This window comes from Papio anubis, chromosome 20, assembly GCF_008728515.1.
Source record: "Papio anubis isolate 15944 chromosome 20, Panubis1.0, whole genome shotgun sequence".
Lineage (NCBI taxonomy): Eukaryota > Metazoa > Chordata > Mammalia > Primates > Cercopithecidae > Papio > Papio anubis.
In genome coordinates, this window is record NC_044995.1 from 46,802,555 (window position 1) to 46,816,257 (window position 13,703).

Genomic DNA, 13,703 nt, shown 5'->3' on the forward strand with positions numbered 1-13,703 from the left:
TCTTAAAAAAATATGAAACTGGCCAGGCGCGGTGGCTCACGCCTGTAATCCCAGCACTTTGGGAGGCCGAGGCAGGAGGATCCCAAGGTGAGGAGATCGAGACCATCCTGCCTAACACGGTGAAACCCCGTCTCTACTAAAAATACAAAAAATTAGCCAGGCGTGGTGGCGGGTGCCTGTAGTCCCAGCTACTCGGGAGACTGAGGCAGCAGAATGGCGTGAACCCGGGAGGTAGAGCTTGCAGTGAGCTGAGATTGCACCACTGCACTCCAGCCTGGGTGACAAAGCGAGACTCCCTCTCAAAAAAAAAAAGAAAAAGAAAAAAGAAACTTAGCTGTGTGTGGTAATGGGCACTTGTAGTCCCAGGTACTTGGGAGGTTGAGTCAGGAGTATCACTTGAACCTGGGAGGTTGAGGCTGCAGTGAACCATGTTTGCATCACTGCACTCCAGCTTGGGCAACAGAGTGAGACCCTGTCTCAGAAAGGGTTTTTCTAATTAAAAACACAAGTCAGGCCGGGCGTGGTGGCTCATGCCTGTAACCCCAGCACTTTGGGAGGCCGATGCGGGCAGATCACGAGGTCAGGAGATTGAGACCATTCTGGCTAACACGGTGAAACGCTGTCTCTTCTAAAAATACAAAAAATTAGCTGGGCGTGGTGGCGGGTGCCTGTAATCCCAGCTACTCAGGAGGCTGAGGCAGGAGAATCACTTGAACCTGGGAGGTGGAGGTTGCAGTGAGCCGAGATCGCACCACTGCACTCCAGCCTGGGTGACGGAGTGAGACTCCGTCTCAAAAACAAAAAACAAATAAAAAACTCCACAAGTCAGAGGCCAGGCACAGTGGCTCCTGCCTGCAATCCTAGCACTTTGGGAGGCTGAAGAATGAAGATACCTTGAGCCAGGAGTTCAAGACCACCCTGGGCAATATAGTGAGACCCCCATCTCTGCAAAAAATAAAAAAATTAGCCAGCAATGGTAGCACACACCTGTAGCCCCAGCTACTCAGGAGTGTGAGGCAGGAGGATCTCTTGAGCCCAGGAGGTCAAGACTAGAGTGAGTTATGATCTCACCACTTCACTCCAGCCTGGGCAACAGAGTGAGATCATGTCTCTAAAATCATTTTAAAAAGTAAGAAAACAAGTCAGAAAGCCAAACAGAGAGACACATAGGACAAAATCTGAGAGGGTCCCCAGAAGAGCTTCCATGCCTTTTTATTATTATTATTATTTTTTTTATTTTTATTTTTTTTGAGACAGTCTCGCTCTGTCGCCCAGGCTGGAGTGCAGTGGCCGGATCTCAGCTCACTGCAAGCTCCGCCTCCCGGGTTCACGTCATTCTCCTGCCTCAGTTTCCCGAGTAGCTGGGACTACAGGCGCCCGCCACCACGCCCGGCTAGTTTTTTTTGTATTTTTTAATAGAGACGGGGTTTCATCGTGTTAGCCAGGATGGTCTTGATCTCCTGACCTCGTGATCTGCCCGTCTCGGCCTCCCAAAGTGCTGGGATTGCAGGCTTGAGCCACCGCGCCCGGCTTTTTATAACTCTTATTTTTACTTTTTTGAGATGGAGTCTCTCTCTGTTGCCCAGGCTGGAGTGCCGAGGCGTGATTTTGACTCATAGCAGCCTCCGCCTCACAGATTCAAGAGGTTCTCCTGCCTCAGCCTCCAGAGTAGCTTGGACTACAGGCACCTGCCACCACACCCAGCTAATTTTTGTATTTTTAGTAGAGACAGGGTTTCGCCATGTTGGTCAGGCTGGTCTCGAACACCTGAGCTCAAGTGATCCTCCCGCCTCAGCCTCCCAAAGTGCTGGGATTATAGGTGTGAGCCACCGTGCCCGGCCCCATGTCCTCTTCTTGTGGCATTAGGGTGTGTCCCCTCTCCTAAAAGAACATCAGTATGTTCACCAATCAGGAAGCTTTGAGGTTCAGAGGTTTTGTTTGTTTGTTTGTGATGAAGTCTCACTCTCCTACACAGGCTGGAGTGCGGTGGTGTGACCTCGGCTCACTGCAAACTCTGCCTCCTGGGTTCAAGTGATTCTCCTGCCTCAGCCTCCTGAGTAGCTGGGATTGCAGGCACATACCACCATGCCCAGCTGATTTTTGTATTTTTAGTAGAAATGGGGTTTCCTGGCCGGGTGCAGTGGCTCACGCCTGTAATCCTAGCACTTTGGGAGGCCGAGGTGGGCGGATCATTTGAGGTCAGGAGTTCAAGACCAGCCTGGCCAACATGGTGAAACCCCATCTCTCTTAAAAATACAAAATTAGCCAGGCGTGGTGTCGCCTGCCTGTAATCCCAGTTACTCGGGAGGCTGAGGCAGGAGAATCCCTTGAATCCGGGAGGCGGAGGTTGCAGTGAGTCGAGGTCGAGTCATTGCATTCTATCCTGGACAACAAGAGTGAATCTCTGTCTCAAAAAAAAAAAAAAAATGGAGTTTCACCATGATGGCCAGCCTGGTCTCAAATTTCTGACCTCAAGTGATCCGCCTGCCTCGGCCTCCCAAAGTGGTGGGATTAGAGGCATGAGCCACCGCACCTGGCGCAGAGAAGGACTCTTCTACAAATATGTAATCCCAATATCATCACCACATTTGCAGTAATCCTCTAATAGGATCAAATAGCCTGACAGGGCCCATAGACTTTTTTTTAAAATTGGTTCATTCATTCAAATCAGGACTCGAACATCCCACGCACAGAGATGCAACACACTTTTCTTCTCTTTTCTTTTTCTAATCTAAAAGGATTTCCAACAAAAAGTTTCCAGTGGGGAGTAGAATTATGAGTGGCTGCTAATTTCTTGTGATTGTCAATGGTAAGGATGACAGTTAAAAATGTGTTTTAAAAATGTTAAACGGGCCAGGCAAGGTGGCTCATGCCTGTAATCCCCATGCTTTGAGAGGTGAGGCAGGAGGATTGCTTGAGGCCAGGAGTTCGAGCTCAGCCTGGGCAACAAAGTGAGACACCAGTCTCTACTTAAAATTTATTTATTTATTTATTTATTTATTTATTTATTTATTTATTTATTTTTGAGACAGAGTCTCGCTCTGTCACCCAGGCTGGAGTGCAGTGGCGCGATCTTGGCTCAGTGCAAGCTCTGCCTCCCGGGTTCATGCCATTCTCCTGCCTCAGCCTCCCGAGTAGCTGGGACTACAGGCGCCCGCCACCACGTCTGGCTAATTTTTTGTATTTTTAGTAGAGACAGGGTTTCACCGTGTTAGCCAGATGATCTCGATCTCCTGACCTCGCAATCCGCCCACCTTGGCCTCCCAAAGTGCCGGGATTACAGGCGTGAGCCACCATGCCCGGCCAGTCTCTACTAAAGTTTAAAAATTATCTGGGCATGCTGGGCATGGTGGCTCACACCTGTAATCCCGGCACTTTGGGAGCCCAAGGTGGGTGGATCACTTGAGGTCAGGAGTTCGAGACCAGCCTGGCCAACATTGTGAACCCGTCTTCTGTACCAAAAATGTAAAAATTAGCCAGGTGTGGTGGTGGTGGCAGGTGCCTGTAATTGCAGCTACTCAGGAGGCTGAGGCCGGAGAATCACTTGAACCCGGTAGGCAGAGGTCGCAGTGAGCCAAGACCGTACCACTGTACACCAGCCTGGAGGCAGAGTGGGACTCAAAAGAAAGGAAAGAAAGAAAGAAAGAGAGAGAGAGAGAGAGAAAGAAAGGAGTGGAGGGAGGGGGGGGGAGGGAGGGAGGGAGGGAAAGGAGGAAGGGAGGGAGGGGGGGGGGGGGGGGGGGGGGGGGCAAGAAAGGAGGAGGTCTAGAGGCGGGGCTCAAAGAGGAGGGAGAGTTCCTGTAAGATGGGGTTGGGGGTTAGAGAGGAGATTGGGAAGGGAGGGTGCCTGGGAACTGGAGAATCTCCGTGGCGAGGCCTTAGGCGATCCTGGGAATTGGAGAATCTCCGTGGTGAGGCCTTAGGCAATCCTGGAGGGCTTCCAAGAGGCGTGGCTGGCCCTCCCTCAGGATGCTGCTGGAAGTGGCCCCCAAGAGCAGTGGCTAAGAGAGGGACAGAACAGCTGATGCTTTTTGACCAAGGAACATCAGCCAAAGGCCATGGGAGGGGTAGGAGGAGTGCTTGCTGGGTGGGTCCCACTGTCTCTTCTTCTCCTGGGGGGCCCTCTTGCCCTTCCAGAGCAACCCCATCTTTCTAATCAGGCATGGGGGGCAGGGGGCAGGTGTGAGGAGGAAGAATAAAACCCCACTGGCTTTGATATTTGAGGGGTCCACGATGCCCCCACAGCATGTCTCTCCGCACGGATCTCTGTAGACCTGGGCACCCCTAGCTGGCACCACCCTACCCTGGTTCACGTGGTCCCCCTCCCCCCTCTCCTCCCATCCCCTGTCCCAGCCCACTGGGCCCCCTGTTATCTTTAATTAGCCTTTGTGGAACTGAATTCATTGAGACTCTGACAGCCCTTTACGGTGGGGGGAGGTCAGGCTGCAGCTTCCCCGCCTCCCTGCCTGGCTAATTCGGGGGCTCTATTGTCAAGAGGCACCACCCCATCCCCCTCTCCACTCCCCTCCGCGGTTGGATTGCTTCCACAGACAATGCGGAGAGCTCATCGTTCTGAAGGGCCAGGGGCTGTAATTTCGTTTAATTCAGCCCAGGAGACAGCAATTACAGCTAATAAACGACCCCTAATCAGCTATCTCTCCCACTCCCACCCCTGCCACCCAGCTCCCCTCTCCCTGGGGAGCCCTCCCTTCCCCCAGCCGGGGGAAGGAAGGAAAGAATAGAACAGCCCTGCCCTCTGAGTCTCAGTTTTGCCTTCTAGGAAATGGGCATAGCATTGAACCCTGCCAGGCACACGCCACCACACCCAGCTAATCTTTTTACTTTTTGTAGAGGGATCTCACATCGCTGTCCAGGTGAGTTCACCCCACCCAAGAGAGAGATCCAGTGCAGGGGAAATTCCAGCAGATTCTCTGTCTGTGTGTTGGTGGGGGATAGACACAGGGGGATAAGGAGAGCATCTTCACGTACCTCCACCTTCCATGTCCCATCTCTCCCTCCATGTAGCCTTCAGGTGGCTGACTGTTTGATTTTGCAGAGCTAAGAATATCCCTGAATGATGTGAAGTGGGCTTGAACTGCAGGCTGGTGAGAGGTACAGAGAGAAGGAAGGAGAGAAGGAGGGAGGGAGGAAAATCTCAGCCTCCTTTCATGCCCCTTCAGCTTCTAAAGTCTCTACTGCTTTCATCCCCATGACAAAAATAACAAGCCCACCTCACCATAGACAGAGTCTAGCTCTGTCGCCCAGGCTGGAGAGCAGTAGCATGATCTCAGATCACTGCAACCTCTGCCTCCTGGGTTCAAGCGATTCTCCTGCCTTGGCTTCCCGAGTAGCTGGGATTACAGGCACTGGCCACCGCACCCAGCCAATTTTTCTTTTTTGAGACGGAGTCTTGCTCTGTCACCTAGGCTGGAGTGCAGTGGAGCGATCTCGGCTCACTGCAAGCTCCGCCTCCTGGGTTCACGCCATTCTCCTGCCTCAGCTTCCCAAGTAGCTGGGACTACAGGCGCCCGCCACCACATCCGGCTAATTTTTTGTATTTTCAGTAGAGACGGGGTTTCACCGTGTTAGCCAGGATGGTCTCTATCTCCTGACCTCATGATCCGCCTGCTTCAGCCCCCCAAGGTGCTGGGATTACAGGCGTGAGCTACCGTGCCCGGCCGGATTAAATTCTTTAGTGCTTGGGGGCTTTGAGAAATGTCATCTGCTGTTAAGGTTGTAGTTGTTATAGTGCCATGAATGATAGATTTAAAGACCCTCAAATGGCAGTAATCTTAGGGGACTGTGTTGGCAGGGGCTGCAGACAAAAGGCATCATTTCAGAAATCAATGAAAATTGCAAAGATGTCGTACAATAAGGGGTTCCCAGGTACTTCAAACCTCCCTGGCTGATCCATTGAAGAATTGCCACTGTGGTACTGAGAATAAATGGGATTATTGTAGCTATGATGCTGAGGGAAGAAATATAAATATTTATTTATTTATTTTATTTTATTTTTTTGAGACGGAGTTTCGCTCTTATTGCCCAGGCTGGAGTGCAATGGTGCGATCTTGGCTCACTGCAACCTACACCTCCTGGGTTCAAGTGATTCTCCTGCCTCAGCCTCCTGAGTAGCTGGAATTACAGGCATGCGCCACCAGGCCTGGCTAATTTTGTATTTTTAGTAGAGACAGGCTTTCTCCATGTTGGTCAGGCTAGTCTCGAACTCCCAACCTCAGGTGATCTGCCTGCCTTGGCCTTCCAAAGTGCTGGGATTACCGGTGTGAGCCACCTTGCCTGGCTAATTTAATTTAAAAGTGTTTTTTTTTTTTTCAAAGGCAAACATTCCACTCAGTTGAAATACTACTGTTGAAGGGGTCAGGGAGATGGACAAGTGAGATGATTTCTGGAATCACTCTCTTTCTATTTCTCTGTCTCCCTCTCTCCTCCCTTTCATTCTCTTTCTCTCCTTCTCTGTTTTTCTCTCTCTTTGTTTCTTTTATTTATTTATTTATTTATTTATTTATTTTTGAGACAGCGTCTCGCTCTGTTACCCAGGCTGGAGTGCAGTGGTGTGATCTTGGCTCACTGCAACCTCCGCGTCCCAGGTTCAAGCGATTCTCCTACCTCAGCCTCCTGAGTAGCTGGGACTATAGGCGTGCGCTACCACGTCCAGCTAATTTTTGTATTTAGAGATGGGGTTTCACCATGTTGACCAGGCTGGTCTTGAACTCCTGGTCTCAGGTGATCCGCCTGCCTCAGCCTCCCAAAGTGCTGGGATTACAGGTGTGAGCCACCATGACCAGCAACCAGTCCCTCACTTTATTTTTTTGAGATAGGGTCTCACTCTGTCACCCAGGCTGGAGTGCAGTAATGTGTAATCACAGCTCACTGCAGCCTTGGCCTCCTGGACTTAAGCGGTCCTCCCACCTCAGCCTCCTGAGTAGCTGGGACTACAGGTACATACCACGATGCCCGGCTAATTTTTGTATTTTTGGTAACGACAGGGTGTTACCCTGTTGCCCAGGCTGGTCTTAAACTCCTGGCCTCAAGCGATCCTCCCTCCTCAGCCTCCCAAAGTACCAGGATTACAGGTGTGAGCCACCGTGCCCAGCCCCATGACATTTTTAAGGTCCAGGCTGATTCTTCTACTGGCTGGTTCAATTCAATGGTCTTTTATTATATCTTACTTTTTTATTTTATTTTATTTTTTGAGATGGAGTCTCACTCTGTCACCCAGGCTGGAGTGCAATGGCCGGATCTCAGCTCACTGCAAGCTCCACCTCCCGGGTTTACGCCATTCTCCTGCCTCAGCCTCCCGAGTAGCTGGGACTATAGGCGCCCGCCACCTCACCCAGGTAGTTTTTTTTTTTTCTTTTTTTGTATTTTTAGTAGAGATGGGGTTTCACCGTGTGAGCCAGGATGGTCTCGATCTCCTGACCTCGTGATCCGCCCGTCTTGGCCTCCGAAAGTGCTGGGATTACAGGCGTGAGCCACCGCGCCCGGCCTATATCTTATTTTATTTTTAATTATTTGATTACCTTGAAATTCATCTATGTTGAATGCAGTCTCACCTCGTACCATGGACTTTGGAGCCAGACCACCTGGCTTCGAATCCCAATTCTGCTACTGGTGATCTGGGTGACCTTGGGTGAGTTACTTAACCTCTCTGTCACTCCTTAAGCAGGTTAAATAAACCTCCCTGTCCCTCCGTCTTCTCACCCATTCAAAGGACAAGGATGATTCTGGACAGCCCCTGTATAATGGGGTTGTTGGGGGAACTAAATGAGTTTAAAGTGTGACCATTCTTTCTTTCCTTCCTTCCTTCCTTCCTTCCTTCCTTCCTTCCTTCCTTCCTTCCTTCCTTTCTCTCCCTCTCTTTCCCTTTCTCTCTCTCTCTTTTTTTTTTTTTTTTTGAGACGGAGTCTCGCTCTGTTGCCCAGACTGCAGTGCAGTGGCCCGATCTTGGCTTACTGCAAGCTCCGCCTCCCGGGTTCACGCCATTCTCCTGCCTCAGCCTCCCGAGTAGCTGGGACTACAGGCGCCCGCCACCACGCTCGGCTAATTTTTTGTATTATTAGTAGAGATGGGGTTTCACCATGTTAGCCAGGATGGTCTCGATCTCCTGACCTTGTGATCCGCCCGTCTCGGCCTCCCAAAGTGCTGGGATTACAGGCGTGAGCCATTGCGCCCGGCCTTGTCTCTCCCTTTCTTTCCCTTTCTCTCTTTCTCTTTCTCTCTCTTTCTTTCTCTCTCTCTCTTTCCCTTTCTCTCCCTTTCTTTCCCTTTCTCTCTCTCTCTCTCCCTCTCTTTTTCTTTCTTTCCTTCTATAGGATCTAACTCTGTTGCCCAGGCTGGAAAGCAGTGGTACAATTATGGCTCATTTCAGCCTCAAACTCCCAGACTCAATCAATCCTCCCGCCTAAGCCTCCTGTGTAGCGGGAACTATAGACACTTACCACCACCATGTCCTGCTAAGTTTTTTTTTTTTTTTTTTTTTGCTAAGACGGGGGTCTCACTATGTTATGCAGGCTGGTCTTGAACTCCTGGGCTCAAGCGATCCTCCCTTCTCAGCTTCCCAAAGTACTGAGAATACAGGTGTAAGCTACTGTACCCAGGCAAAAAGTGACATTTTCTTAGAACAATTTTCAACACAGATTTCCACTATTCCATGCAAAGTTATTCTTGAACATAAACATTTATATGAAATGTTTCCTGGCTGGAAACGTTGAATCCCTACGTACTTTCCTTCTTTTTTGAGACGGAGTCTCGATCTTGTCACCCAGGCTGGAGTGCAGTAGCACAATCTTGGCTCACTGTAACTTCAGCCTCCCAGGTTCAAGTGATTCTCCTGCTTCAGCCTCCCAAGTAGCTGGGACTATAGGCGCGTGCCACCACACCCAGCTAATTTTGTAATTTAATGGAGACAGGGTTTCGCCATGTTAGCCAGGCTGGTCTCGAACTCCTGACTTCAAGCGATCCACCCGCCTCAGCCTCCCAAAGTGCTAGGATTACAGGCGTGAGCCACCGCACCCAGGATCTAGGTACTTTACTTTTTTTTATTCCTTTTTCCTCTTCTCTGCAGCCCTTGCTGAAGTTTCCTAGTGTGGTCGGACACCAGGCAGGACAGGCCACCAACCATGCCAGCTGCGACGGCCTGCCTGGGGACAGGAATTTGTCTGCAAATACAAGGGTGTGTACTGAGCGAGGGAAGTGTCTGACTTTGAGATGCTGAGGTCTGGGGCCGGGAGTGGAGATGGAGAGGATGGGGTGGTGGGGTGGGAGTGGCTACGGGGGTAGGGGGTGGAGAGACACCGAGTGAGGCCAGCTGTGCTTCTGCTGACACCTAGTGGAAAGATGGAACTATTGCACTATTGCTCCTTTTTTTTTTTTCTTTTTTTTTTTTTGAGACGGAGTTTCGCTCTTTTTGCCCAGGCTGGAGTGCAATGGCGCCATCTCAGCTCACCGCAACCTCCGCCTCCTGGATTCAAGCGATTCTCCTGCCTCAGCCTCCCGAGTAGCTGGGATAACAGGCATGTGCCACCACCCTGGCTAATTTTGTATTTTTAGTAGAGACGGCGTTTCTCCATGTTGGTCAGGCTGGTCTTGAACTCCCGACCTCAGGTGATCCACCCGCCTCGGCCTCCCAAAGTGCTGGGATTACAGGCGTGAGCCACCGCGCCCGGCCTGTTGCTCCTTTTAAGCAAGCCGTCTCTGTGACGTTGTAGCCACCCCTGTAACATCTACCTGACTTCAGGCAGGCAAATATGCACTCGGAGTGGTGCAACTTGCCAGGAGTCACATAGCATGCTGGCTGCCCTGAGAAGGCTTGAAGGACCCAAGAAACCATTTTTTTTTTTTTTTTTTTTTGAGGCAGAGTCTCGCTCTGTCGCCCAGGCTGGAGTGCAGTGGCGCGATCTCAGCTCACTGCAAGCTCCGCCTCCCGGGTTCCCGCCATTCTCCTGCCTCAGCCTCCCGAGTAGCTGGGACTACAGGCGCCCGCCACCGCGCCCGGCTAATTTTTTGTATTTTTAGTAGAGACAGGGTTTCACTGTGGTCTCGATCTCCTGACCTTGTGATCCACCCGCCTCGGCCTCCCAAAGTGCTGGGATTACAGACGTGAGCCACCGCGCCCAGCCAAGAAACCATTTTATTTGATTTATTTTATTTTGAGACAGAGTCTCACACTGTAGTCCACGCTGCAGTGTGGGCGGCGCCATCTCGGCTCACTGCAACCTCCGCCTCTCCGATTCAAGCAATTCTCCTGCCTCAGCCTCCCAAGTAGCTGGGACTACAGGCCTGCGCCACGACGCCTGACTAATTTGCATATTTTTGATAGACGGGGGGGGGGGGGGGGGGAGGGGGTTACCACGTTGGCCAGGTGGGTTTCAAATTCCTTGCCTCAAGTGATCCGCCCACCTTGGCTTCCCAAAGTGCTGGGATTATAGGCATGAGCTGCCACGGCTGGCCCCAAGAGACAGTTTTAAAGGAGTGTTTGGTTTGGTTGGTTGGTTGGTTGGTTTTTGGCAGGTTAGTGAGTTCTCAGGCCTTGGTGGGGTTTCTGGGGAGGGTAACATGTTTTCCCAGGTTCGCCCCCTTCACCAGGAAGTCCACCTGTATTACTCACTACCATCACCATCTCCAACTCCCAGGCCTTTTCTCTCCTCTGGCTGGCTGTGTATTTGTTCATAATTTCAACAAATGTTTACTGAGACTTACTGACACACTAGGAAACAAAATAGACTAAAACAAATAACAAAAAATGCTGTTAGTGAAGCTCATAGCCTGGCTAGGGAAATGGAGAAGAAATTAGCAAACAGATCTACAAATGTGATTATTTCAGAGACTAAAAAGTCATTGGAAGGACATCTTTATTTTTATTTTTTTTGAAACAGAGTCTTGCTCTGTCACCCAGGCTGGAGTGCATTGGTGTGATCTCGGCTCACTGCAACCTCCCCCTCCCAGGTTCAAGCAATTCTCTACCTCAGCCTCCCAAGAAGCTGGGATTACAGGCATGCATCACCATGCCCGGCCAATTTTTGTATATATATATATATTTTTTTTGTAGAGACAGGGTTTCAGTGTGTTGGTTAGGCTGGTCTTGAACTCCTGGCCTCAAGCTATCTGCCACCCTCAGTCTCCCAAAGTACTGGGACTGCAGATGTGAGCCACTGCACCGGCCGGGAAGGACACGTTTAAATGATAGGTAACCAAGTTTGTGGGTTCCAAGGTCAGATAGGACAGGCTACCACTTAGCCAGGCTCAGGCAGGAAGGGCCCTCTGAGGAGGTAACCTTGAAGGAAGAGATGGAGTGAGCCTTGGAAATACCTGGGTCCACCAGAGGGCATAGCCCGTGCAAAGGCCCTGTGGCAGGACTGCACCTGGTGTGTTGGAGGAACAGCGAGGAGGAGCAGAGTGAGCAAGGGGGAGAAAGGGAAGAGGAGAGGGCAGGGAGGGGATGGGGCAGGTCATGCCAGGCCTGGTGAGACATGGGGAGGACTTGGGCTCTGACCCTGAGAGAGGTGGGAGCCATGGAGGGTTGTGGGCAGAGGAGGAATGGGATGGGACGTGACTCAGGTGCTCAAAAGCACCCTCTGGTGGCTGCTGATAGGGAGACTGTCTCTGTGGGGAGTGAGGGCAGGAACTGGGGTCCAGGTAGGGATGACTGTTGGCCCAGGTGAGCGATGCTGGAGGCTGGACCAGGGAACAGCCACTGAGTGGGAAAACAGTGATCAGATTCTAGGTGCATTTTTGTTTTTTTGAGACGGAGTTTCACTCTTGTTGCCCAGTCTGGAGTGCGATGGTTCGATCTTGGCTCACTGCAACCTCCGCGTCCTGAGTTCAATCAGTTCTTCTGTGTCAGCCTCCCGAGTAGCTGGGATTACAGGCACGTGCCACCACGGCCAGCTATGTAGTTTTAGTAGAGATGGGGTTTCTCCATGTTGGTCAGGCTGGTCTCGAACTCCTGACCTCAGGTGATCTGCCCACCTTGGCCTCCCACAGTGCTGGGATTACAGGTGTGAGCCACCGTGCCTGGCCCATCTAGGTGCATTTTGAAAGCTGTGTTAATCAAATTTGCTCAGTGATTGGATATGGGTGGGAGAGTAGGGGCCCAGGGTGACTCCCAGGTTCTGGCTGAGTCCCTGGAAGGACAGACCTGCCCTCAGCCTAGGTGGTGGACATGGGAGGAATGGTCTGGGGTCCAGTTGGGAGCAACGTGACTGCATTAAATGTGAGACCCCTTGAGACCCCCACGTGGAGACATCAGGGGCTGCTGAACACGGAGTCTGGACTTCAAAGGAGACTCGGGCTGGAGATGGGACTGTGGGCAATGCTGGGTGTAGACCGGGTTTGGAGCCCACTGGGGAGGGCTGTGGGTGAAGGAGGGAGGAGGCTGGAGGACCCAGCCCTTGGCCAGCAATGGAGAGAAGGGAAGACTGAGGGATGTCCCAGACAGGTGGGAGGGAAGTTCATGGTCTGAGGACAGAGTTCCCCGGGGCAGGAGGGATCAGGCGGGTCAGATGCCATGGAGAGGACTGGGACGGAGAGACTGACCTTGGAACCGGATGCAGAAGGGTCATCAGTGAGAAGAGTTTTGGGGGAGTGGTGGACGCGGGAGTCTGACTATGTTGAAGCTCAAGACAGAGTGACCCTATAATTTATAGTCAAAATTAGGACACTTTTTTTTTTGAGATGGAGTCTCGCCCTGTCGCCCAGGCTAGAGTGCAATGATGTGATCTTGGCTCACTGCAACCTCTGCCTCCCGGGTTCAAGAGATTCTCCAGCCTCAGTCTCCTAAATAGCTGCGATTATGGGCACACACCACCATGCAGGGCTAATTTTTGTAGAGATGGGGTTTCGCCATGTTGGTCAGGCAGGTCTCAAACTCCAGACCTCAGGTGATCTGCTGACCTTGGCCTCCCAAAATGTTGGGATTACAGGCGTGAGCCACCGTGCCTGGTCAATCAAGACACTTTTGAGCAAGAAAGGGGGCACTGAGGGGGTGGGGGCATACGCTGGGACCCTCCTAGCCAAAGTCAGGTGTATGGTCACCTTAGCTCAAAATACAACTGGAGGCCAGGGACAGTGGCTCACGCCTGTAATCCCAGTACTTTGGGAGGCCAGGGCAGTGGATCACCTGAGGTCATGAATTTGAGACCTGCCTTGCCAACATGGCAAAAACCCATCTCTACTAAAAACACACAAATTAGCCGGGCATGGTGGCACGCCTGGAATCCCAGCTACTCGGGAGGCTGAGGCACCAGAATTCATTGAACACAGGAGGCGGAGGTTGCAGTGAGCCAAGATCGCCCCATTGCACTCCAGCCTGGGTGACAGAGCGAGACTGTCTCAAAACAAAACAAAAAATAATTGGAGAAGAGAAAGTGAAACTGGAGAATGAGGACATCTCATTAGATTCAGTGGGTTTTGCTCTAAGGAGAAACAGACACGTAAATAGGCAACATTATGATAAATTGTAGCAACCAGGATTTCCTGGCTGCTTAGTTAAGAGGGAAGAATTGAAAGTCCCACAATAGGGGATTGGTTAATTAGTTGCAATTCATCAAACAATGGCTAATTCCTCTCTTGTGTCCCACTCCCCCAAAAGATAAGTCAGAATTCTAACCCCCCCGAACACCTAAGAACATGACCCTGTTTAGAAATAAGGTCTTTGCAAAGGCAACGAAGTTAAAATGAGATCATTA